The sequence below is a fragment of the Sylvia atricapilla genome, chromosome 1 (assembly GCF_009819655.1).
Source record: "Sylvia atricapilla isolate bSylAtr1 chromosome 1, bSylAtr1.pri, whole genome shotgun sequence".
Classification (NCBI taxonomy): Eukaryota; Metazoa; Chordata; class Aves; order Passeriformes; family Sylviidae; genus Sylvia; species Sylvia atricapilla.
In genome coordinates, this window is record NC_089140.1 from 151,176,350 (window position 1) to 151,200,648 (window position 24,299).

Below are 24,299 nucleotides of genomic sequence, written 5' to 3' on the forward strand. Positions count from 1 at the left end.
TTCTGCTGATCACTGATGAGTGGTACTCAGGCCATCCATTAATTTCAATTCCTTCAGGTTGTAACCTGTATCAGAAGGGCCAAGTGATAATGAACATGTATTAAAGTGACTCACAATACCAGCGTTCAATTAATTATAAACAGATTTCAAAAGGTATTTGGCCTTTCTGATGCTGCTGTCAACAGAAGCTGCCGTTCAGTGCCAAGCACCAGAGAGAGGTCAGAGAGGCAGGGAAGACACCAGGAATTGGTCACATTTTCTCTTGTCACAGCCTTGATTCAGGGAATAGGATTAAACCTGGAAAACTCAAACATGTTACTGCCTTCCTGCTGCCTAAGGAAAGAAAAAAATGTAGAGATATTTGTCATTTTTTGCTTTCTCCAGTTGAAAAAAGACACTGAGTCAGCCAAGAAGGTTGGGAAAGATGGCTATAACAAGGATTTGCAAGGGAAAGCTGGGAGTAGAAAATATGCCCACATTCAAGGTGAAGGAAAATCTTGTTATTACATGAAACTCCCTAAGGGAAGGATCTAGAGAGGATGGATCCCAGCACTTGGAAATACTAAAATTTCGACTGGAAATCAGGTGACCTGAACTGCTTGACCCCATTTGGAATAGGTTTTTGGACTGGTTACTTCAAAAGAGGATATCCAACCCAAATTATTCGGGAGTTTTGTGTAAAGGGTTCCATCTGAACTGAGTCACCAAAATCTTCCTCCAGAGCCAATGGATGTGGACTTCTGGGTATAAAATCCAGTAGCTACCCTGAATATTCTTCCTTTCGTTGGAACTTTAAGTAGTAGAAGAAGAAAGGCTCCAGAGTAGACACCAAATGTTAAAAAAAAATTAATAATTCTCATTTTTTCTGTTTCTCCAGCCTCCATGCTTCCTCTCTACTGTCCTTCATTTTTGTAGGAATTTCTCAGCACCCTCTGTCTCTTTTTTTTGTCTGACACTCCTTTAAATTTTAATGACTTTAAACAGCAGCATTTAAAGTCTCCCTGTCCCGGTGTTAACATGTGTTTTGGGTTTGGGTGTCCCAGGACGTGCACTGCTGAAGATTACAAATCACTTTGTGCTGTTCTTGCTGTCTCCTGGAATGATTTCACCCCAGCCATAGCTGGAACAGTTCATGTAAAAACATTTTTTATCCATTTACCACTGTCAGTCTGCTCTTGACGTGACTCTTTCTTCATCCTTATGGATGGAGAAAATGTGTTCTTTCCTAGGGGAAAGAAGAGAATAAAAACTCTGCTCTGGAACTCCATCGAGAATGCCCATGTGAGGAGGAAAACATGCCTTAAATATGTTTTTTTATCTGTCTAATCTTAGCCAGATCTGGTGTGTTCCTCCCACCAGCCATTTCAATCAATGAAGACATAAAAGAGGAATACTGACCTCATTTTCTCTACTGTTGAATATGTTGATATTTTTATTTAGCCTTACAAGATAAGAAAGTGCCATTAATTAAATTCTTCCTGGGGAGAAACTGAGGCACAGGAGAAGACTGGGATTCATCTGCATGATTTGGGGTGTCTGTAACTCAGTCAATTTAATTCTCTTCATTCTCATTACAGTAAATACAATCCAATCAACAAACTGAATGGAGTTTAGAGTGTGAATCACCCAACGAAGTGCATGTCTGGTTTAGGATGAGATAAATCACAGAATGGGTTGGAGAAAACCTTCAAGATCATCCAGTTCTCTACAGCCTGAGTGTGATTCAGCTGCCTTGGCACTGAATTTATTGAAACTTCAGTCAACCAAGCTGTACATTCACATATTGCTAGTCAAGAGGACAGAGAGACAAGAGGAGCCCCACTCCCTCCTACACCCAAATCATGGAATTACAGAATTGCTAAGGTTGGAAAAGAGCTCTAAGTTCATCCAGTCCAAGTGCCAATACCACTACACCCCATTTGAACACTTCCAGGGATGGTGACTCCACTATTTCTCGGGGAAGCCTGATCCAGTGCTTGACAATGTAAATCCAAATTCCCAGATTTTAGTGCCCTGAATAATTTTCCCAAGGTTGACTCTGGTGCCTGAAGATACTGAAATCACATCACCCAGAGCTGTGGGTAAGATGCTGTTCACTGTCCCCTGTGATACTTGATGGGGCTCTAGAACGAGAGGAAAACACCTGGAAAAAAAAGGAATTGTCCAACCCTTGATCACTCAATACAGTAATGACTTGAGGAAGACCCTGAAAAGGAGAAAATGAGGCTCAGGGCAGACCTTATTGCTCTCTACAAACACTGAAAGGAGGCTGAGTGAGGTGAGGGTTGGTCTCTTGCCCCAGAAAAGAACAGAACAAGGGGAAAACCCCTCAAGCTGTGACAGAGGAGATCCAGGTTGGATATTTTGAAAAATTTCTTCACTGAAAGGATAAGCATTGGAATAGACTGCCCAGGGAAATGGTGGACTTATCACCCCTGAGGTGTACAAAAACGAGTAGGCATTGCACTTGGGGATGTGGTGGTGTTCAGTCGAAAATTGGACCTGATGATCTTGAAGGACTTTTCCAACCTGAAGGACTCCATGAAAACAGAACTGCTCCAAAGCCTCCAGCTCCCTGGCAGGCTGTCACTCCCTGTGTGGCTGTCTGGGCTGCAAGCACAAGGCGTTGGATGTCTTTTTATTTGTATTATTTATTAAGCAAATTATTTCTGTGCCCAGCATCTGGAAACACGCCATAAATAAAACACCGCAGAGCCTTAAATTCCGCTGCTATTCACAGGCAAATGTCCCTCAGCCCTCCCTGCACTGTCACAACAAACTTCTGTAAATAACATCCCCAGTTTGCTGTCAGTGCCAAAATATATCACAGAGAAAATCCAGCCTCCTGCCATCTTCTGGAGGACAACTGGCAGGAGTCATTGACACCAAAAATGCAGCTCTGCACCTCCAGGAGGAACTTCCTAATGAGGAGAGTGGAGCACAGGAAGAGTGGATCCTCTTATATTTGGGGCTTTCCACATGACCTCTATAGACAATTCCATCTATCTCCAGCTGTCTTGCAAATGGCTTTGAGCAAGGCTCCAAGAGGGAATTTTTAGATAGATGTGTTTTCCCAAGGAGCTGAAATCTGTCATGACCTGCAGCAGAAAACAGAAATCCACACTCTGGGTCAGGCTGGGTTCTAGGTTCCAGGTTCCAGGTCAGCCTAAAGTCCAGACTCATTGGCTCTGCACCAGCATTGAAAGATTTAACAATCAGAGTGCAGGTGTTCTCCAGAAAGGGAAGAGCTTGAATATTCTTCAGTCCTACAAAATAAACTTTAGGTCTTCCATCTGGTCTTGTCAGTCCAAGGGGAGCCAAGCAGGCTGCAATTCATCCCCAGCTTTGGAGGGAAAGTTCAAGTGAAGTTTCCCAAGTGTTAGGATATTATACTTTTGGAGTGATACCTTTCTTGGCTTCTTGGTTGGATTTTGTGCCTTGATAAACTCACCCAGTCTCAGACAATTCCAGGGGACGAGATAGATGAAGGAAATTCATCCAGGATTACCTTATTCTAGAAAAATAAATTTATCATAAAGCCAGTTCTGCATCAGGAAGGACCAGAGCCGCTAATTTTTTACAGAGGAACACCTTCCCTGAGCATTTTATGCTGGAGTCTAATCAGCCCCCTGGCATGGCAGAGCCAAAAGGAGATCTTGGCTGGAGTCCTGGATCTAGTGACTCCAGGCTTCGTGGGATGGGGAATCTTGGTCGGAATTAGGGCATTTCCAGTCCATAAAATGGTTTGGCTTGTGTTGTGGTTTGAAAATAAACCGAGAGAGAGGCTCTAAGTCAGAAATACAATTTAATGAGAAGAAAAAAAAAAAAAAATAATGCAATAATACAAAAAAACCCACTGACAGAGTCAGAATACAACCTGAGCATGGTGATGGAAGCAGTCCAGGTGAGGTGGTCTTCCTGAAACAGTGATCCCATAGAACGATCTGGTAGATCAGATCCTCTGGGAATCCAGTGGGTGTGAGCTACCTGTACTGTCCCAAATCCCAGCTTATATCCAGGTGAGATTGCTTGGCTCCTCCCCCTGGGCGGAGCATCTCACAATGGGATGATGAGTCATATGGAGGTCCTTGATGGCCCATTAAAGAGAGATAACTCCTGGAGGGGGTTATCTACGAGTCATGGCAAGGCATTGAGGGGCCATTAACTGAAAATGTTGATAGAATATTTTATACTACAACCCAGGACAGCTTGGAAAGGTTTGGAAAACTATTTTGTTCCAACCTCCATGGCAAGGATAGGGACAGTTTCTACTATCCCAAGTTGCTCCAAGCCCTGTTCAGCCTGGCCTTGGACATTTCCAGGGATGGGGTATCCACAACTGCTCTGGGCAACCTGTGCCTCACCACCCAATAAACCCCAATAATCGAGGACAAGAGGAAATTACTTCAAATTTTGGTGCCTTTAGTTAGCTATTAGGAAAAGATTATTAGGAAAAAATTCTTTACTGTGGGGGTGGAACAAGTTGTCCAGAGAAGTTGTGGATCTGGAATTTATGTTGTGGAACCTAGTCCAGTAGAAGGTGTCCCTGCCCATGGCAGGGGGTTGGAACTGGGTGATTTTTAGGGTCCCTTTCAACCCAAACCATTCCATGGTTCTGTGACTCTGTCCTTCTCACAGTCACACCTTCTCCCAAACTGGGATTGCTGTGGCTCATCCCCTTCCCCACTGCCCATCCTCTCCTTCCAGCCAGCCCCCAGAGAGACACAGCTCATCCCTGAGCTCGTTATGCTCAGGTGAATCTCAACAGGCTCAATAATTAACGACCCTGGCAGGAGCCAGGGCTGCAGTCAGATTGAGGCTTCCAGTCAGTGCAGGAGGAGCAGGGCTTGAGGTAAAAGGACTCCTAATTAATGTCCTCCACAGTATGCAAATGAGATTTCCTTGCCCTTAGACCAAAGGCAACTAAATTAGTCAAACAAAAAAGGAAGAAGAACAGGAGACAATGTTTAAATTAGAGAACAGAGGGAGGATGATGCTTTTATTCTACGGTAATTTAGATTACAAATCCCCTCTCCCCTGGACCAGTGAGCATTTCTGTCTGCTCAGTTGCCTAATTTGTGTTTGGCTCAAAGGAAGAAGTTATTTTGTTTAGATTTTTTTTCCTTTCCTCTACAACTTAGAAAACCTGGAGCAGAAACAGCTCTGGGAAGGAACAGCCAAGAAATTGAAGCAAGACAACACAGCAGCAATCACTGAGGTAATCACTGAAAGCAAACAGGAGCTCCTGGGATTCTCCCAAGTAAGTGGTTTGGGAAAAATCTTGGGGCAAGGGGGAAAAAATACATTTTGTAACTTGAGTAAATTCTCTTTGCTCCTTACAGAAGGATAGAGAATGGGATGAGTGATTCTCTCAGTAGGAAAGGAAAAGAGTGGATGTGTGAGCCACTGGAAAGGGAGGGAGGGTGTTTAGAGACCCTCACAGGGATAAAAAAGGGCAGAAAATAGAAAGACCAGGATGTGATGAACACACAGTGTGGTCCTTAATGAATGAACCTCGTATTAGCTCAAAAACTGGCATTACCTCAACTCCGATTTCATCCTCCGTGGCTTCAGAAGCCTCTCTGGGAGCTCCAGGGTTAATCTCTCCCCTCAGACTCCACTGCAAAACACTGGAGAATGACAGACCTGCAAATCCATCTTTGGATTTGCAAAGATCACCCATTTTTTTTCCCATCTATTGAGTTTCAGCATAACTCTGTCCTAAAACTTGCAAAAACCTTGGGCAGGTAGGTGAGGATTCTCTCGTCCATTGATATGGATTTCTTCTGGTCAGATGTTGACAGATTCCCCCAAACAAATGGTTGGAAGTGAGTTATTTTAAGGAAATTAAGGGAATTTGGGATTTTTATGAAGTTGGTCACCTTATCCTAATGATACTGCCTGGACTAGGGAAGATGAATCTAAAATGGTTCAAAAACTTAATGGGCAGGTGATTTTAACTTGTTGCAGTCTGTCTCTAAAGCACGAGGGGGAACACAGGAACAGGTAATCAGAGGATCATTTAGGTTGGAAAAGACCTCGAAGGTCATCAGGTCCAATCCTTAACTCAGCACTGCCAAGGCCACCACGAAACAACGTCCCCAAAGTGCCACATCTACACACCTTTAAACACCTCCAGGGATGGTGACTCCATCATGTGCACGAGTAGCCTGTTCCAGGGCTGGACCAGCCTTTCAGTGAAGAATTCATTCCTGATGTCCAGTCTAAACCTCTCCTGATAAAGCTTGAGGCCATTTCCTCTTGTACTGTTACTTGTTACCCAGGAGAAGGGACCAACACTCACCTGTCTGCACCCTCCTGTCAAGGAGTTTTTCAGAGCCAGGAGGTCCCCCCTGAGCCTCCTTTTCTCCAGACTGAGCCTCCCTCAGCTGTTCTTGGTGCTCCAGACCCTTCCCCAGCTCCATTCCCTTCTCTGGACATTTTCCAGCCCCTCAATATCTTCCCTGCCATGAGGATTCCACACCCCACACTTGGGTGATGTGTCCCAGTGTCACACTTTAGCTATAAGATAACACTCCTGGTTTCTCTCTCTGATTTTGAAATATAGATCCACGAGTTTATCTTAGGAAATTTTCTCCTTTCTTTGGCACTTTCTGGGTGATGTCCATGTTCAGAGAGTTCAGTTTTCCTTCCAGCCATGAGACAGGACTGAGGCTGAGGAGGGCTGGGGTTGAATATAATTCCCTTTATTGAGCTAACCTCATATCTGATCTTTCTCAAATCACTTGCCTCTCCATGATTCTGTTTTTTCTTCCCTGTCTCCCCCTGGAGTTACTGCTGAGCTTGTAACTCTTCCAAGGGAGGAAATCTGTTCTCTTTACTCTCCTATTTAATCCCACACCTGCGTTTCTCCGGGTCAAATCTATTTGTTGTGGGTGTTTTGTTGTTTTTTTTCCCGAGGCTTTCTCTCCACACGAGTCACTGTGCCTGCCTTGCCCACTAGATGTCATGAAATGCTGAGCGCTCAGAGCTGTGAGCGAAGGGGGACTTTTAGCTGCTTTGTAGCAAATTGCTGGAGTTCCTCCTTGGCCATCTGCGGTTTTTTTGGAGGTAGCCCACTCAGCTGAGAGCTGTGAGCAAAAGCATCAGCTGCTGCCAGCACCATCCTATTTTCAGCTCCGAGGAATCACGACTGTTGGCTGCACTGCCAGGAACAGCAGCTCCTGGCATTTGCTGGGAGTTGGTGAGTACAGGAGAAAACCCAGAGGGAGAAAGGTTTGGCTTCAGCTGCCCCACAGTTAGGCATGGGCAGCTCTGCAGCTCTTCCAAGTCTTCCTGTCTGCTGCAGGAATAGGTTTCCTCTCTTTGTTTCCGAGCTGCTGGAAGAAATTGTGCTTGGGATTGGTGGAGACACATTCCTGGAGAGGCACTTGGAAAGGAGAAATATGAAGTTGGTTGTCTGGAGATGTGACTCATCCAGAGATTAAGGCTCTCCACAGCTCCATATACAAAGGCCTTCAGGATCTAAACATTCCTTAATGGATTTTGGAAGCTTTCCTTTTTTTTTAGAAATTTCTTTTAATTTTTCAGAGCTTTCCTTTTATTTTTCTTTCATTCTTCATGTGATTAGTTATGATTTATTTCTTCTATTTTAAACAACTCTCTTCTCTTAGGACTGGCCTGCAATCAGCAGGGTTCAAGTGAGAGTAGGGGAGATATTTTTCATTTTTTGCTTGACTAGAGAAAAAGTGATGGTCAATAGAAGTGGTTGCTTATTTCCCAATCTTTTATTTCTTTCTCTGTGAAGGAAAACAGAGGGAGAGGATTTCAGCTGAGGGATTTCCAAAATGGAATTAATCAAGTTTCCCCCAGCAAAAGTAACATTTACCAAGCCAGTTTTGTGAATATTTAACCATCATCCCACTAAATTCAGGGACAGATTGCTGGGGGACATCCTGTCACCCCAACTGAACAGTTTTGTCCATCTCCCTCGCACACAACATTGCGCCAGGTAACCTTGTTCCCATGGAAAAGGTTGGGATGATCCTCTTTCTCCCTGAGGCTCCATGTGAAGGTGCCACGTGAGTTAGAAACCTGAGCACATCTTTCCAGAGACTCGTGTTAACAGTTCAGCAAACGTAGGATTTTTCTGAGCCGACAGCTTGTCAGACCCAAATATGACTTCCACGTTTCCATCACTGGAAGCTAAACTCTCAGGATGTTTTGCAAAGGTCTTTTTTCTTGCCAACCTCTCCCTGTTGGTGTTCTGGCCTAGTTTGTAAGTTTGATCAGCCCAGATGAGTCCCAGGAGGTGCCAGGGATGTGAATCCCTGGTTTGAGGGTGAAAAAGAGGGTGCGACTTTGTCCATATGGACCAAATCTCTTTAAAAACACTTTGATTCTGGGATTAAGAACATGTGCCAGCTCTTTAATTTGGTCTTCTAGACCTGGGCCTGCAGCTGTAGAGATTCAGCAGCAAAGTGAAGAGAGAAGAACAGAAGATGGCAACAAAGAGGATGAAGGGACCTGAACATCTTTCTTATGAGGTCAGGCTGAGAGAGTTGAATATGTTCAGTCGCAAATAAAGTGGCTGAGAGGGAACCTCATCAATGTCCAGCAATATCTGCAAGGAGGGGTCAGAGGATGGACCAGACTCTGCTCCGTGGGACCCGGCAACAGGAGAAGAGGCAGGAAATGATGCCCAGAAAGTTCCATCTGAACATGAGGAAAAAGTTCTGTCCTGTGCAGTGACCAAGCCCTGAACAGATTGTCCAGAGAGGCAGTGGAGTCTCCCTCACTAGACACATTCCAGAACCATCTGGACACAGCCATGTGCTCTGGGATGGCCCTGCTGGAGCAGGGAGGTGGGGCCAGATGATCCCACTGTGGTCACTTCCAGCCTGACCCGTTCTGGGATTCTCTGGGAAGAGACACCCATTCTAGGGCAGACAGTGGCTGCCGGCAGAAGAAAGGCTCCAAGTCCCTTGCTGGGTTCTGGGGAAGTCACAGCGAAGCCCCACTGCTGGACAGGTGAGAAGAACCTTGAGCAAACATGTGGAAGGTCCAAAAAAGTCTGAGCTTTGGGGGAAAACACTTGAAACCCCTGTTTCCCTACTTGAAAGTAGCTTTGGGGTCCTCTGCAGAGAGATCCTGCCCTGCCTTTTCCAGAGGAGCTGTGGCTGCCCCTGGATCCCTGGAAGTGTCCAAGGCCAGGTTGGATGGGGTTTGGCTCAACCTGGGACAATGGAAGGTGTCCCTGCCCATGGCAGTGGTGCAGAATGAGATGGTCTTTAAGGTCCCTTCCAACCCAAACCATTCCATGACTCTGTGATCCCTTCAGAGTGACAAAACCACCGGGAACGTAGAGCTGGTCAGCAGGACCCCGGCGGCTGGGATTATTTGGAGTGACATCTGCCAGCAGCGTGGATGACCCCATTTCCTCCAAAAGAGCGGCAGTTTCTGCAGGTCCCACCTGTCCCACATCCATCCCTGCGCTCCCTGCTGCCATCCTCATTCTTCCCGAGACGATTTTCCCTGGTTTTGTGTGCTTTGGAGCCAGGAGAGGGCAGCAATGCTCATGGACAGACACAGCGACGCTGCTGTCCCCGCTCCTCTCGGAGTGGCAGTGACATCCTAGCACCGTGGTCACTTTCAGACGGACAGGACTGCACACAGGTGATTCTGGCACTTCAGGCTCAGGTACAAATCCATGTACAAAACCCTTTTTTTTTTTTTTTTTTTTTTTTTTTTTTTTTATTGCAAAAGGAAACTTTCTCCACAGCTTGGTTTGCACAGGCTGTGATTTAAAACCCTCCCTGTCCAACACCCCAACCTGTGGCCGAGCAGCCTCTCCCTTTCTCCTCATGCAGATAAGACTGAATACTTTTAAGCAAGTGGGTTTGACTTAATTGCACTTTTTGATGAGCACTTAAAGCCCTCCACGGCTTAGAAAATTAAATAAATGTCATCCTTTTACCACACAGCCTCAAGTTATAATAATAATAAGAGATTTCTGAAATAAAATTTCCCTTAATAAACATTGATTGGAGTCACAAATCCCTGCCAATCAGCGGGAGCCTGCATCAAATGTGGACACATCAAAAGTTCCATCTTGAGACAAGAAATATTTTATTTCTTTTCTTTTACAGCGAGAACAATCAAATACTGGAACAACCTGACCAGGGATGTGGGGGAGTCCCCAGTCCTAAAGGGTTTCAAGCCCCATCCCTGGAGGTGTCCAAGGCCAGGCTGGAAGGTGTCCCTGCCCATGGAAGGAGGCAGAAGGATAATCTTATGGATAACCTTGAAGGTCCCTTCTGAACCAAACCATTCTGTGAATCCACGAAGATGGAATTGGACAAAGTGTCAGACAATCTCATCAAGGATCCTTTCTCACATGGAAAGCGAGAGCTGTGGCGTCTTCTGCTTAAAGATCCCCCTTGCTGGACATGGGATGGGGGCGTAAAATCCTGGAGATGTCCCCCTGGATGAGTGACCTTTGGTGAAGGAGCTCTCCTCAAGGTGCCTGGCCTTGGAGTGAAGCTCTGCCCTTGTTCTTTAGCAGGTGGTGGCTGCCCCAATCCTCCAAATTCTCCTTCTGAGTCCGTGACTCATCTGCCAAGATGAGAAAACAAGACTTCCCTGCCCCTTCTCCTTTCCCAGGCCAGAATGAACCAAAGCATCGTTCATTTTACCGACGGAGCAAGAGAGATCCACAGGCATAAAAGCTGAGCCGTGGAGCCGTGCCAATACAAAGGCAGGCAAGGTGAGAGGGAAATGGCAAATGCCTCATTCATTTCAAAACTGCTACACGATCCTGCCTGGGAGTCTGTGAAGCTGTTAAAATAAAATAAAAGAAAAGTCTTAAAAGGACACGGTGTTGATGGGGATTTGGCAGCTTCCTTTGTGCCGTCTGTTTATTCTCATACACAGCAACCCAAATGCGGAATGTTTCCCCCATGGAAACACCTTGGCATTGTGTTTCCCACTCTGAGCCTGGCACAGCTCATTCCTCACCAGCTGGAGCTCTGCAAAACACCTTCCTTACTCACCCGTGGCCACCCACATCCAGATGCCAGCAGGCCCGAAGGAGCTCGAGGAACGGGGTGGACCAGGATGTCCTTTAGGCCAGCTCAGAAGCCCCTGACTTGCCCTCCTGCCCCTTTTCTCCATTTCTGTCTTTAAATTTATAAAATTTAAGGAGGGTTAAATTCCTAAATTAATTTTATAATTGGACAAAATCATATTATTATGTATAAATTATAATATATATAATTACAATTATATCTTTTTTAAAATTTATAAATTAAATTAGGTGCATCGCTTTGGCGGCAGGTTGATCCTCAGTTCCGAGGAGTTTGATTCCCTTCTCTGCCAGTGATGCCTCCCAGGGCAAAGGGTCATTGTCATAAAGGCCACATCCCTGTGATGGGCAGTGGTGACACGGGGCTTTGCGCCCACCGAGAGCACCGGGGCTGCGAATTTGTAGAGCCAAAATCTCCCCTGTCTCTCTAACACGGCCCATTAGCCAGAGCTCAAGACTAATGATTTCCCATCAGCCAGGAATGCGGGCAGAAGCAGCTGATAGTTATGGACCTCCTGCAACTCTCTTCCCTTACAAACTCGGGAAATTATCCTGCAGGATAAAGTTTAAAGGGACGCCGAAGTTTTCATCTGTAACGATACAGTTATAGGAGTTTTCGTGTAAAATCCTCTAAAATGAGGTTTTATAAAGAGTTAGAGCATCATAGGATGGTTTGAGCTGGAAGAGACCTTGAATGCTCTGAGACCTGTCCCCTGCTGTCTCTGTAAATGTCACCTCTCTGCTCCTGTGAAGACCCTCAACACTCTCCGGGACCATGGATTGTTACTACAAATCCTCCTTAAAATATCACAGAATTCAGGCTGGTTTGGGCTGGAAGAAGCCCTAAAGATCCACTTCCAGCCCCCCAGCATCTGTTGCATAAAGGGCGAAATTCCTTTTGCACGGCTTTCTCTTTCCCAGGTATATTTTGTGAGCCACTCTGGAAGATTTGTCGCTTACCTCAATTTCCTTTTCTCTTGGAACAAAGTCTCCTCTCTTTTCAACTGAAACTGAATTTCCTCAGCCCTGTTTTTGGACACTGCGAAGTCCTGCTGTTTCCACCTTCAAAGGGAAGAGATGACCGTGCTCAGATCCTCTCTGGGGAGTTGCACCGAGCTTTGCAGGAGGGGAAAACCTCGTTGCTGTGCGCAGCCATCAGCTCATGCATATGCCACTGTCAATTCATCTAAAGTGTGTTGGACAAATTCCAGTACTTTGCAGGGAGGGAAAAAAAATCAAAAAGAAAGAAAGAAACAAAAAAAAAAAAAAAAAAGAGCTGGCAGAGGTAGTAAGAGGATATGCCAGAAATTATTGTATCTCTTTTTTTATTCTGATTCTCGAGGTTCTTTTTGGGGTGTTTACCTCCTTCATTAAGCTGGGTTTTTGGGGGTTTTTTTGGTATTTGCACTGGTTAGGCCCACCCTAAGCTAATTGTTAACCTCTTAATTGATTGTTAACTTAGTTGTAGGTGTGAATAGGGAGAACTTCGAGGCTTTTCATGGAATTATTAAACTCGGAAAAGACCTCTGAGATCACCGAGGCTCATCACTAACCCAGCACTGTGTTCACTGCCACATCCACGCGGCTCTGAACAATTCCAGGGATTGGTGACCTCAGCAAATCCCTGGACAGCTCAATCCCACGCCTTTCAGTAAAGAACTTTGTCCTAAATATCCCATCTGAAACGTTCCTGGCACAATTTTAGGCGTTTTTGTCTTCTCCTATCCCTTGTTACTCGGGAGAAGTGACCAACCCTTACCCGGCCGTGCTCTCCCATCCTTTCAAGACATCAGGCTCTTCTTTGCTTCCCAGAGGAGAATCCTAAAAGGGCACACTCGATGGAAAACAATTTCCCAGGAATTTTAGGGGTGAGGAATCCGTTCTCAGCTGTCAGGATGGCCGAGCGGTCTAAGGCGCTGCGTTCAGGTCGCAGTCTCCCCTGGAGGCGTGGGTTCGAATCCCACTCCTGACAATTTGTTTGCTGCCCAGAGCCATCCCATAGACAATTCTGCTGCCTTCCCTGGACAGGAGACATTCCTGGGAATCTCCCCGGTCTGTCCCACCCCGGGATTGACACCCACTATGGGGTATTCTTGGTGGCAGTGATGAGGCTGAAGAGTGCCTCTTCCACTTGCCAACCGCTGGTTGAGGTGGGGTTTCATTTTTCCACGGGATCAACCCAGCTCAGGTGGAATTTTGGCTTTTTTGATGTTTTACAGGCACTGGGGCTGCTGGTGACAGGTGGTTCTCACCTGTCACAAGGGGGGAAAAGGCTCTGACACATGAGTTTTGGGGCTGATTAAGGGCTTTAAATGAGGTTTGAAGGGAAGGGGATAAAACCTGGACGTGCCCAGGGGCACCATGCCAGTGTTGGGATTGAAATCCATCTGCTTGTGGCATGGAAGGTTCTACAGAGGGACCTGGACCGGCTGGATCAATGGGCTAAGTTCACAAAATGAATAAATGTGGCTCTTTGTGACACGATTCAGTGGCCATGGTGGCATTCGGTCAAAGACTGGATGTGACGATCTTGGAGGTCTTTGCCAAACTGATCAATTCTGTGGTTTTCAAACTCAGAAATCCTCTTCAAACCTAAACAAGACAACAAAGAAAAAAAAAAAAAAAAAAAAAAAAAGGAGCAGCAGCTGCAGCAGTTAAACCCAGAACAATCTTTTTACTGCACCATTTTTTCCCTAATGCGTGTGAGGCTTCATAACTTTTATGCTGTGAATTCCTTGAGATGATGTCTTTTATTGAGAGTGTTTTATCCAGCCCTGCAGTGATTTGGTTCTGCTGGTAGTGGAAATATCCTCATCTGTCAGAGCAGGAACTCTCAGCAATAACTGCTCCACTCTTTCACAAGAATTTTTTGGTCATAGCTCATTGCCATTGCAATCAGATCCCAGATCCTGGATTTCTTCCATCCTTCACTTTCAAAACCAGCAGCAAATCCTTGCGATCCCTGTGTGTCTCCCAGGCAAAGAGAGGAGTCCAGCAAACGAAGGTGCATAAAAAGAGCAGGAAAACTGGTTTGTCTTGAAAGGCAAAGAAATGGGACCAAATGAATCATTGCAATTTTACTTTTTTAACAAAAAACAACACGGCAGCACTTTCTGCATTCTCCGGTGTGCACCTTCCTTTAAACATCATTGCCAAAGCACCTTTTCTGCTATGGGCAAGAGGGAAAAAAACGTGCAGAGCTGATGTCAGGGCAGTGATGAATTTCAAGTTTTAACTTAAAAAAATAGTCTTCCTTTGAGGCAGACACTGTGGAAGGAAAGACTTGGCTGTTGCAAGAGCCCAAGTCCAGCTGAGAATATAAAACCATGAAGGTTTTTATGTCATGGTCAGAGTTGGCGACTTCACCACTACCCTGGGCAGCCTCTTTTGATGTTTGATGTATTCCTCCAGTGAATATTCTTTTTTCCTGATTTCCAACCTGAACTTCCCCTGGTGCAACTTGAGGCCACCTCCCCTTGTCCTGTCATTAACTGTGAGGGAGAAGAGGCCAAACCTTGTCTCTAATTAGAATATCTGAGTGCAAGAGCTTTCTGAAAACCAGATGTTCTGGTGCAATCAGCAATGAGGTGCTTCTCCCCCAAAACTGCTACTGGACGGAAAGGATTGGGTGCTTTGGGATCATCTGACCCCCATTGTGGAATGGTGCTGGTTCAGCACATCAAAATGTCAAGGAAGAGTTGGTAAACTGCTGAGGATGGTGGAGTACAAACAACTCAGAAGTCTGGAGGGAGATGAGATTAAAAGGAAACAATGTGTGCAATTTGTCCAATCCCTGACTAAGGGGATCAGAACTGTCCACGGGCATTTGCAGAATGTAAAACCAACAAAGAATGAGAAAGATTGGCTTAGAGAGGAACAAAGAGTGTTATTAGGAGCAGTGGGAAGCAAAATAAAATGCAGCCTGAACTGCTTGAAATTTAATGCATTCTGCTATAGACATGCTTATTATGTAACATTTGTATTAAAAACTTCATCTTTCCAGAAATATCTGGGGTTTTACAGAATAACTGATGATAATTAATCATCTTTTGTTGTTATTGTAGTTGTTTGTAAATAGAAACAATTGAAAAAAGAATTGTAGCTTTCAGTGATGGACTTGAAAAGAAACACCATCTGTAGACTAATTTTTAATGAACAGGATTATATAATAAAAGACTTTTGGTTGGAATTTACTCTGATTCCTGGGTTCTTGGAAAGGCAGGAAGACTCCAAAATCTCCTCTGGACACATCAAATCCAATTTAGGGACACCATGAGAGAAACACTGGAATTTGATGGTAGAGAAGAAAATTGGTTGAATTCCCCAGGAAAACATTCACTGCAGGAGAAAGACATGTCCCCCAAAACTTCTCCAGTGCCTGCCAGACTTTATATGTATTTATATATATGTGTGTGTATGTTCATATACACAGATGCACATACGTATATTTCTATATAATATATATATTTACATGTATTAATATATTTATATGTTTATATTTATTAATATCTTTATATAATATTTTTTAACATATTTAGACATGTACATAGGGAACCGGTGCTTTTCACACTGAGTTTTATAGGAAATTAGTATCCTACTCCCCAAATCTGGCTTGCAGGAGCTGGATGGTGAGGGAGATATTTCTTCTCTGATCCTATGAGGTATCAGATCCTCCCCACAAAATGATGCAACCCAGAAGGAGCTCTGAAGCTCTCGAGGAAAATTAGCTGCATAAATAGGCAAGTAGGAGGATAAACAGAGAGACAGGAACATGGAATTTGCTCATTCCAACAACTTAAAGTGGACACCAACCTGGAAAAAGTTGCTCCTTTTCTGATGAGCTTTAACATTCAAGTTCACAGGAATTTTGCCATTTTCCTGAAGCCAGAATAATCTCAGAATAAAGTCAGAATAAAATCAGAATAAAGCTGATCCATGCAACTAAATATATATATTATAATATACTGGAGTGCAACATGGCCAACACTTTGACTGGCACCCAAATATTCTGGCACACAAATATTCTGGAGCAGGTATCCCACTCTTGGCCAGGGGACTTCAGGACAGCCTGGTTGTTGCAGCATTCCCCCAAACCCAAGCAGGTGTTCCCGTATTTGGAAAAGAGTTTCAATTTCATCCCTGAACTTTAAAGGAAGAAGAACCAGAAACTCACGTGCTCTTCTCTAATAGGCCCAGTGCCAGGAAAAAGGCACCAGCTGGATCCTTGAGCTGTTCCTCAAGGAATGTAGCTGTTTTCTATTGGGCAGCAAGCCAAAAAAAAAGCCCTCCTAGATCATTAAATACTTAAAAGAGAGCACAGAGAATCTCAGGGCCTTTTTTGGAGTGTCTTAGCAGGGGCAAGGGACCTCCCTGCATGGTTTTACTCTTTTGTTCCATCTAGTTTGTTATTTTCTTCTTTAATTAACCTTTTTTCTTTTTCAAAACACCTCTGATTAGCTGTCTTGTTAATTATTTTTAAGCCATTTCTGGGAGGTTGCTGGTCAACCCTCAGAGCTTGATACATCTTTGTGGGGCTAAAAACAGGCTGGCAGCATGTAAAACCTGGTGACAAGCGAAATTCAGTTAGTGGCCCAGTTTGCTCATTTAAAATGACACAGTAGAACATGGCAAGAGCATGTTCAGCTTTCAAATATTGGGCATTGGGATAATACTAGATAATAATTCACTTTCCCAGGGTGAATATCCTGCTCTGGGAGGGATCCACATGGATCATCGAGTCTAGCTCCTGGTCCTGGACATCCCAACAATCCCACCTGTGCCTGAGAACCTTCTCCAAACACTTTTTGGGCAGCCTTGTGGCTGTGACCATTCCCCGGGGAGCTGTTCCAGTGTCCAACCAGCTCTGAGTGAAAAACTCCCCCTAATTTCCAACCCAAACCTCTCCTGGCACGACTTCAGACCATTCCCTCAAGTCTTACTGTTAGAAATGATACCAAGTTCAAAATTTTTTACAGAACTTTAGTCAGGGGTTTTGTTTGCCTTTGCCCCGTGGGAAGGGAATTGAAGTTTCTTTGGAAGAGATTGTTTTACCAGATTGTTGATGAGCTGAACATCTCAGCAGACTGGGAGTAGCACAGAAGATATACAGAAGACAACAACCATTAGCAACCATAAATGGACATCAGTTCTGACCATCAGCCCTGGCATGGTCTGAGACACCTGGCCTGCGAAATGAGAGATAAAAGAACAGAGAATGAGAACCTCATTAACACCAGAGGCAAAGTAATCAATATCTAATTGGAACCTAAATACTAAGAACTGCTCTACTTGGGACCAATGAACTCTCAACCAATTAATTCCTGTGTGGGTTTGACTGTATAAAATATATTTAAAGATCTAGTAAAGTTCATGTATGATGGAATGATTTTGTCTGCACAATCCGGGAAATGTGTGGATGAAATAATTTCTGTTGCGCTCCCATTTTATGATCTGATGTAATGCCATAGCCTGGCCAGAAGTGATCCTCCTGTTTCCCTGGAAATTCCAAATGGACCACAATAGCTCCATGCTTGAGCAGGAAGGATTTGGGGAGAGGGAAGACGACACCCCAGATTTCAGGTGTTTGCAATGAGCCAATTGTCCAGGCAGTTACAGAGAGTGCACAAAGGCTGCTCCAGCCTCAGATCCTTCTGGGAGGCTCTGTGGTGGTATCCAGACAAATCACCTCCCACACACCCTAACTAATTACTGTTCTTTGCCCAATTAGCACATACCAATCCACCAAGCAAAAGCAAAACATCTGCACTCACTGAAAGGAAGGCCCTGAGCTGAATCCAGAATGTGTCTCCTCTTTCCAGCAGGAAATCTGTGCTGGTTGGGGCTGCTCTTCCCTGCTTGAGCATGAAATCAAACTAGAGCTGACAATAAACACACAAAAATTGTGTTTCAGCACCCTAAAACACAGGGAGGAGCTGATACAGGAAAGTCGAAGGGGTTCCAGTCCCAAGGCTTATTAACCACCCTTCTTAATTGCTTATAATTTACATGGGAAAAGCAATAATTTCTCTTTTCTTTCTCAGTTGCACTCCAATATTAAGAATCCAACTGCATTTTCCCCCTTTCACTCATCGGGCCCAACCATAATTTTGACAGGGCTTTTTTCAGTCTGATTTTGCTATTACTGCACAGTGGATGGTTTATATTGCTAATTAGCATCTATTAAGGCTGTTATTCCATTCAAGCCTTGATGAATGGAGATGGAAAGGAATGAGGCATCAGAATAAATCAGAGCAGGAGAAACTTGAGTTCTCCTGTGGGAAATCTCTCTGAGCTGAAAGTGCCTGGATGTGTGCAGTGGAATTTTATATATGTACCATGTGTCATTGGTGTTATGGCTTTCAAACTTGTTATCAAACATGTTATCCATGGTCTGGATACTTTAAAACAGAAGATCTGTTGTCCTGGGTGTTCTGGGAACAGCTTCCTGTCTCCAGGATCCAATGAGAAAGAGAAGATAACGAGGAGAAATACAAGAACTGGGGGAAAAAAATGAGTAACATAAAATCAGTGTTCAAAAATCTTAAATTCAATGATCTTCCAAATCTGAGGTGTTAATGGTTCTTGATAAAAGTTATACTGGGCAATGATACCCCAGGAAAACAGAAAATTTACAACCTGATTAAAGGTGAGTGGCAAAGGAAAGACCCTTTTGCCTCTTTGTATTGTTGGGGAGCTGAATTTTGGAAAGAGTAAAAGTCACTGCTTCTGAAATTAAGATTATTACAGAGAAAAGAGGAAGGCAAGACACATGCTGAAGGGAATGTGATTTCCAGGGGTGATCCATCAGGTGGAGTGACTGAGCCTTGTAGTCCTGATACAGAAATCTTTCCTCATGAGAAATATGAATCAGAGCTTCTTTTAAACAAGACATTTTAAAAGGAAACCCAAGGGAATATCCTGGCCCTTCAACTTCCCAAACTTTCATCTTCCCAAGACCCCCATTTTTTGGATGTAGGGTGGCACAGGCATCTTTCTTGTTCCATATGAGCTGGCAGAAACCCCAGCAGGTCTTTAGATAAATATTCACACAGAAGAAACCGCTCCTGTCATTCCATCCCATAGTGAAAAACCAATTCCAGCCCTCATCCTGTGTCTTTCCTTTTTTTCTGTGACCTCTTCATGGGATACACCAAAACCAAGTCTGCCTCCAATCCGCAGGCAGTGAGGTGTCCCTGTCTTTATTTGGACAAAACATTCCCATGGAAAAAGACTCCATATGTGATGTAAGCTGTCAAAGCTGCAAAAATCCTGGCGAGATGGACCAACAAATATGGGCTCTGGAGCTGGAATTGTGTTCCCTGTGCTGTATATCTCCACGTAATTTCCTCTGCGGGAAAAAAAAAAAAAAAAAAAAAAAAAAAAAAAAAAAAAAAAGAGTTGATGGATACAACTGAAGGGGGGAATCAAAGTCCGTCTGGAATTAAATCTTAAATCTGGTGAGGGGCATGAAGGGCAGCAAGTTTTCTGCAGGATTATCAGCAGCAAAAGGGAGAGTGAGGAAAACACAGGGCTGCTGCTCAGCAGGGTGGGAATTCTGGTGGCAAAGAACATGGACATAACCCAAGTACTCTTCATTTAAGTCTTTTCTGATAAAATCTGCCTTCAGAAATCCCAGTTTCCTGGACCAGAGCATGGAAGAATAATCCTCAGGGAAGGAGGATCCAGTCAGGAGCGCTAAGATAAAATAGACTTATGGAATGCATGGATGAGGACAGGATGGGTCCATGGGATCTGATGTCATTGCAATCACTCTTGTTTATCTTTGAAAGGTCAATGTGACCATGGAAATTCCCAGGAGCAAAATTCCAAAAACGAAAATTTGCCAGACAGCAGGAAGGCAAATTCCACTCCTGTCTCCAGGAAAGACAGAAAGGGAACTCGGGACAGGGACTTCCTTGGGAAGCTGATGGAGCAGCTGGTCTTGGAAATTGTTTTGGGACACAGTTCTTTGAATTGCAGCAAGGGAACTCAATGGTCATTGTGGGCAATGCCTGTGGAAAACTGGAATTGATGGTGTGCTGAGATCCCTGGGCGATACAGGTTAGCACGTGGTCAGAGCGTAATGAACCACATGTGAATGTATCAGTCTCTGAGGGTCCAGCCTTTGCAGAGAAGTGGCTAAATTAAAATTAACTGCTCTTTGGAGGTGTTTTGTAAAGCAAAATGTTTAATAAGGAAAAATAACAAAATAACAAATGTTACAGAAAACAAAAGATAGGCCACACACAGGTGTCTGAGAAAACCTCAGACACCCTGCTAGAAACATTCCAAAAATCCCCTTACCTCCTTTGTGCTCCTTCCTAAATACTGAATGTTTTAGGAGGGACAATTTGGCTTGCTGCCAATAGGGAGAGGTACAGGATTTGAAGAACAGTGAAAAGGTTCAATAGATGCTTCTCTCTCCTGGCACTGAGCCCATCACTGTCAGAAGGGTATCGAAGTTTCTGGGTTCTTTTCCTTAGAAGAAATGTAAGGGGTGAGTCTTAAACTTTTCCCTATATGGAAAACACTTGCTGGGTGTGGGAAATGCATTCCTACACCTGGGTTTGGACTGTCTGCTTGTCTGAGTCTCTTCACACTGTTTGGAAACTGCTCTGAGCGGGAACAATCTGTTCCTTCAGTCCTTAACTGCCATGGGATTTTGCTCCGGGTCTGGATCCCACCACAGCTGAAATGTTAAATGTTCCAAACCAGAATCGTTCGATGGATTTTTGGCACCAGGGGCTGGAAGAACTGAATTTAAAAGGGTGGAATGACCCCCTGGAGAGGCCCTTTTTATGAGGACCTTGGACAGCTCCACATAAATCTTGGGCAATGTTCTCAGGAACGTGGCGATTCTTGGAGTTCTCCTGTGCAGGACCAAGAGCTGGACTCAGTGTTCCTCCTGGGCCCCTTCCAAGTGAGGATATTCCGTAATTTGGTGATACTGTGAATTCTGAAGTCATTGCTGATTGTACTGATGGGTCTCCAGCTGGCACATGGGTGAGGACATCAGGATAGAGGTGTTTGGATCTGGACCCCAATCCCTGCATCCTCATATTCCCACATTCCCCTCTCAAGAACTGCAAACCACAGCCCAGAGATCCTGGTGGGAGACAGGCAGGCAGAGCAGGAAGTGGTTTTTGCTCCATGCCTGCCCCCAGGGTGTTCTTCCAGCCCATTCCTGAGGACCTGATCCTTCCAAAAGTATTTTTGAGCTGAATTTAGATGAGATGACCTGGCTGTCCTCTGTGTGTGGCTGTTGCCTTTTCTGTGTGTTTTTCCTTGCAGTTTTTGAATTCATCTGAATCAAAACCCCTCTGGCAAAAGATCAGAGATCTCAAAGTTTCTCAAGGGTTATATTTCCACAAGATTCAAAATTAACAAGACACAAGTCTGAAGGGAAATAAATTTCATTAACTCCAATACTCATGGTGCCATTGTTTTACTCTCTTTATTAACTTACCAAAAGGTGAATAAGATCATTTTCCTCTTCAAATAAAAAAAACAAATATTATTTTACATGCTGCCAGGCAAAGGATAGAAGAAAAAACCTCTGCCCACTAATGCTGTTCTATTTAATGCACAACTAAAATTATGTTTGCTTTTTTAGAAAATCTTTATCCTGAAATAAAGACAAGTCTCTGGTCACTTTTTGGAAGTTCTGGTAGAAACATAACTTGAGGGTAATGCACAGGTTATGAATGTGATAATAGTTTGAAAGTCCAGATGTTTGGAAAATCAGGAAAATCTGTGGTGTGTCAAACATGAGGTATTCTGCAGAATCATGAAAGAAACCCATCAGTGGGGAAGAGGAATGGCCCAAAATTCTGCTTGACAGTGAATCAGCCAGAATACAAATCAGTAAATGGATAGTTAAAAGTTATACTCATTTTGAGGTATCTAAAACCAAAAGCCACTGCAGCAACACTACAAAAACAACAGCAAAAATGGTACTGGAAAAAATAATTTGAGTTTTGTTAAAAAAGGTTATGATTCCCTGGTGTGAAAGTGCAATTCTTGTGTTCCTTTTTTCACAGTGTTTATGTTTCTTAGGAAGTTTTGGGCAGAGAAGTTGGAAGAAAAGCAATTTGTTTGAGTAATTTTCTGCAGAACACTCTGACAAGGGAACTTTCCACTTCCAACTGTGCATTGGAGACAGTGATTAAACAGGGGGGACCTGGCCAGGTGGGAAAGTCAAGAATAAGCAGAAATGGGGAAACTCACAGCAAATGTGTGACAAAACCTCATGAAATATAGAAGAGGCTTTTCCCTGGGGATGCCAAAAAATTCAGTTTTGCTGCAATTCAGAAAATACTGGAAGATGCCGGACTAATGATGAGGGAAATGGATCTGTTTTATAAGAAAATGATCAAAGGACATCTTTGTTTTCAAATCCCATTTGGCTTTTTGCTGATTTTCTCCAGCAGATCCCAAGACTTTTCTTTAAACAATACATTCATCAAGCTGGAGTTCAGCAATGCAAACCTTTAGAGAAGAAAAAAGAACTCAGCAAGGATTTTTTTTGTGCTCATTTTAACTCAAAATCTGGGAAAATCCACTTCAAAGGTCTCCCTGACTCCAGGACTCATCACATTGGCACTGAAGGAGCTCTCCAAACCCTTCCAGACACCTTGTCACCAGTTCCTTGATCAGCTCATCGGTCTCATGCTCTGGGATATCATCAATATAAGTGATATCTGTTTATTCCTATTTAAACCAAATGTGTCAAATCTGTTCCTTATCAGCATGAGCCAAAGGGGAAAACAGGACCTGCTTAAGGTTTTTAATAAGTAGCAAGATAAGAATCCAATTTTTGTATCCTAGTAATAATTCTTAGGATTAGGGAGTGGGAAAGACTGAGGAATAGATGGAAAAACCTTCAGGGATAGTGTTGATTGAGATCCTGAAAGTCCATGGAATCATAGAACAGTTTGGGTAGGAAGGGACATGAAAGATCTTCTCATTACAGCCCCAGGGCTCCCTTCCATTAAACCTGTTTGCTCAAGGAAAAAAGTGTTGGTGAGTTTATTTATATAAATATCCCCAGGGATCCCCACCATTTGAATAACTTGGTACATTTGTGTTCACTCTTAATTGGTAGATTTTTGTGAGCTTTGCTTTCTATTTTAGTTTCTTTTCTGTTGCAGTAGAGGCTCATCTGTTCCATGCTGCAGCCCCTGTGAGACGCCAGGAGGTGAAATCTGCCCTTTGGTCTTGCACAAAAATAATGATTCACTGGAGAAATTGCTTTGGTATTTCAGAGGCAGACTAAGATTCCTTCCTTCCTTCCTTCCTTCCTTCCTTCCTTCCTTCCTTCCTTCCTTCCTTCCTTCCTTCCTTCCTTCCTTCCTTCCTTCCTTCCTTCCTTCCTTCCTTCCTTCCTTCCTTCCTTCCTTCCTTCCTTCCTTCCTTCCTTCCTTCCTTCCTTCCTTCCTTCCTTCCTTCCTTCCCTCCCTCCCTCCCTCCCTCCCTCCCTCCTTCTCTAGTCTCTTCTCTCTTCCTTTCTCTCTTCCCTTTTCTTCCCACACTCTGAGATTTTTGAAAGCTCTGGCAAGTTCTAAAACACTATTTTTGCAGATTTCTGGTTCTAAACACTGATTTTGCTTCTGAGCTTCTCACATATTTTAAATCTCCAAATGGAAATCTTTAAAAAGCAGCATCTGGCTGGGCAGGGGAGTTCAAGACCAAACCCTCCAAGATCAGATGACTCCAACAGCCTGGAGCTCACTGAGCTGTGTCTTTATTTTGGGAATCTGCCACTTGGGCAATCTGTTGGCTTGGAGAACCCTCTCCTGAATCCTCAGTATCTCATCTTCAAAAACACTCAGCAAACAAGCAAAAGTCAGAACTTGTGTCGGGGCTGTGAGAATTGAAAAAGAGTCTTGAGAAGTGCTAAAAGCAAAGAATTTATTTTGGTTGGAAGTGATTTTAAAGATCATCGTGTTGCAATCTCCTGCTGTGGACTGGGACACCTTTCAGCACCTTCTCCAACATTCAGGTTGCTCTAAACTCAAATCCACCTTGACCTTGGGCATTCCAGGGATGGGACATACACAGCTGCTCTGGGCAACCTGAGCCTGGGCCTCACCTGACACGTTCTGTGAAAACTGGTCTCAATGAAGGCTTCTTTTTGAAGCCAAACTACTTTATTTTGACAACCGAAGACAATTTCCAAGAACAGTTCCCATGACAGATAACAGAATTTAAGACGCCCAAAGAAGGGCTCTCATCTTCCTGTATCACTCTAACCATG

At 44.0% G+C, this 24,299-nt stretch overlaps 1 long non-coding RNA gene and 1 other non-coding gene across 3 annotated transcripts in view; one reads left to right on the plus strand and one right to left on the minus strand.

The window, feature by feature from the left end:
- The window catches only part of LOC136372319 (uncharacterized), a 679,386-nt gene that overhangs the window by 507,400 nt on the left and 147,687 nt on the right, over positions 1-24,299 (minus strand). The window lies entirely within an intron of this gene.
- Positions 12,934-13,016, plus strand: TRNAL-CAG (transfer RNA leucine (anticodon CAG)). The gene has a single exon. It is a non-coding gene; the product is annotated as a tRNA-Leu (tRNA).